This window comes from Sphaerodactylus townsendi, linkage group LG01 (assembly GCF_021028975.2).
Source record: "Sphaerodactylus townsendi isolate TG3544 linkage group LG01, MPM_Stown_v2.3, whole genome shotgun sequence".
NCBI classification, from domain to species: Eukaryota; Metazoa; Chordata; class Lepidosauria; order Squamata; family Sphaerodactylidae; genus Sphaerodactylus; species Sphaerodactylus townsendi.
The window spans coordinates 362,667-365,959 of NC_059425.1; positions in this window are offsets into that span (position 1 = coordinate 362,667).

Genomic DNA, 3,293 nt, shown 5'->3' on the forward strand with positions numbered 1-3,293 from the left:
CACCTTACTGCAAATTGGTGAAACCAAGGCAAATGGATGAAAGCCAAGAGACAAATTTTCACTGAAAAAAATCAATGAAAACCAAACCGATGAAACCAAAGGGCATAATATGAAAACCGAGGTTCCACTGTATAGTGATATCATATCTGTATTTTTAAAATGGCACTAAAATGTTAATATATTGATTACTGTTGATAAAATAGAGATAAATTCGGTACAGCATCTCCATGAGAGAATAGAGACTTACTGTTAAAAGTTGGTGGAAATTCAGAACCTGTGACTTATTACAGCAGTATGTTGTTGATATATTTATGTTTTAATACTTTAAAAATGACACCGCTCTATCTTCAAGGCGGGGAAGAGAGTAGTTTGATGGTGATAGCAGTCCAGTAATAGAAGATGGAAACATGAGTGTCATAAGGGCAAAAGAAAACCAGCTGAAATAATATTATGCATGAGGAAAAGACAACTCAAAGTGGCACAGGGATGAAATTGGTCAAATTGGAAAACAACCAGGGAAAAAAACAGGTGAAAACTAAAGGCATAAAAAGTAGGCCTGTGAATCTAACAAGCACATTTATGCCTCCCTCAGTCTCTTTAGATTATCTACTTGATAACCTTTACAGAATTGTGTTAATTGGTTTAATATATTTCTAGATGCTTAGGAGAATGTGGAAGCTCTGGCTGCACTTGGAATGCAAGAGAACAAATATGTGTCTCCTCTGATGTGACCTGCAAACAAAAGGTAAAGATTTTTGAGAAACTTAAAACTTTTAGCAATTTGATGAACAGTTGATTTTACATGATTTGACAGAAGACCATATTTTCACTTTTCCAGATTGATTGTGCCATGCTTATCAATGCTTCAGACAAAATATGTCGCTACAAAGTTTAGAGTCAGCTAATGTTCTGAAATTGATATAAATTAATCAAAGAATGATGGGAAAAGACACAAGCCCTCGTCTCCGTTTCTGTGTTATCTACAGTAGCTGAAACTTACACCTGCTTTGCCTTAATTTCCCTATCATGAAGGAAAGTGAAACTCAGCTATAAGGACCTAGGCAGTTTCAAAAGTGTGTATGGGAAGGTGTGTTACCCTCTTCTCTTTGTCATTATCCCCGGCTCATCCCTTGACCTGGTTTGTTTGTACCTGCTTCTTCCCTTGGGTGCATTCCCTTTCCTGTAGCCTTGGCCTCTGCCTTCATTCTAAACTGCTATTTCTGCTTGTAAAGATGAGATATAACTGGTTTCTCCTTACCTAGTATTTTAGATTCTGTCTGTCATACCCTATGTCAGAAGAAGAATTTAAAGAAGTTGTTATGAAACTTTGTTTATGCTGACACATATTGATTCCTAGAAGATGGCTCATGATATGGCAGTATTGATGGTCACATGTGAATTACAGCTGCTGCGGTGTTTCCAGTGGGGATCTGATCACATGTGCATTTGTTTGTGCACAAGCTTGTTGAGTGATCTTGAGTCAGTCATTTCTCTCAGTTTGGGAAGGTTTTCATGAGAGGCTGAAATGGGGAAAGAAAAAAAAAGCATATATGGCCTTTTAAGGCTCTTTGGGAGGACGGGGTAAAAACTCCTTTTAAATAGAGAGAAAAAAATAAGTTGGCTGATGTGGGTTTTCTGGGCTGTGTGGTTATGGTCTGGTACGAGGTCTGCAACCTGTGGCTCTCCAGATGTTCATGTGTTATTACAATTCCCATCCGGCCCCTGCCAGCATGGCCAATTGGTAGGGGCTGATGGGAATTATCTAAAATACAGGCAATCTGGGCACCTCTTGGCTGGATTTGTGCAGAGTTTCGGGCTGCAGTGTTACCAATATGCGGATGACACTCAGCTCGTGTTCATGATGGCAGGCTGCCCGTCCTCTGCCTTCATAAACTCCTATAAGTTGTTCGCGCAGCCTCATCACAAGACTTCCTCCAAACTCGCTCTAGACATCTGAGTTCCCGCTTCATTTTGCGCAGCTCCTCGGTATACCAAGAAGCCTGCCGTGAACGGGGACGCAGAGGATGCCAGGGAGCAATCCTCTCGATGGCATCAGAGAGCCTGGAATTCCAGTCCCCTACCTGCTCATCGAGGGTGCCAGGATGCTCAGTGTCCTGCAGAGCATTCAGGAATCTGATAGGCTCCATAAGTCTCCGTGGGTGGACATAAATCAGTCCATCGCCTGATTTTTGAGACACCGGCCATTTCCCCACTGAGAAATTAAAGCTGGATAGAACCAGGTTTCAAAAGAAAAAGCACCTTTTCATTGTGGTTTCACCCTCCCGATTGCAGTGTGTGTATGATGAGGAAATCGATGTCTATCACGGATTAAAACATTACAGCACTCCCCATAATCACGCGATTGAGTGCACAGTCTGCTCAGTGGCTCTTTCTTCCTCGTCCTGATTGGCTGTTGTACTGTGTTGGGGCGGGATATTTTTAAAACTTTTTTTGCGCAGTTACGTCACCACACGCATGCCTAGATAGAAGATACGTTTATGCGTGGCTTCAACTTTTTGGCACTCTTTACCCACGTAGTTGCGCTGGCATGAAAGTCATATTTTGGTTTACAGTTGGAACAGAAATCACGTTCCACGCAGCCACATTTCAACATAGCTGCCACCAGCGCAAAAATTTTAAAAGGGCTGCATGCACAACACGCACAGCCCACTGCACTCTGATTGGCTGGAAGGCTCCATGTCACTCCCTACGGTGGGAAAATAAACCTACATTCTGTCCCCTGATCCTCCCCACCAATCCAGCTTTCGCACATGTTTTTTAAAAAGGTGCACTTCCATGCAGGTTCTTAGAAAACACGTGATAAGGGGGAAAGGAAGCACAAGAACTGGGCTGAATCCATGTTCAGCAGTTATGTTAGCACGGGGTAAGAGTAAGCTAATAAGCTTGAGCCGACAAGGAATAATTAAATAAATAATTTTTATTCCAAACCCTCAGAGGGTCTGCTTTAGAATCAGAGGAGTCGCCCTGAGTATACAAAAGTCACAGTTCTTATAGGATAAAGACAGCTGATGCATCATAAATGTTGCAAAGCCAAACCCTGTCAATTCATGACGTTTCAGTATTCCCATCATTGTTAATCATGGCGATACATTGTTAAATAGCATTCTTAAGAATATAGTTTCTCACATGGCTTGACTCTCTTTCTTTGCTTTAATTCTGCTTGGTCAGTTATTTTCCTCTACACACACACTTTCTCACCTCATTGCTAAGTGAAAGCATCTTTTCTTTGGAATGTGGGAAGAGACAATAGGGGCTGTTTTGGAAAGCAAAGT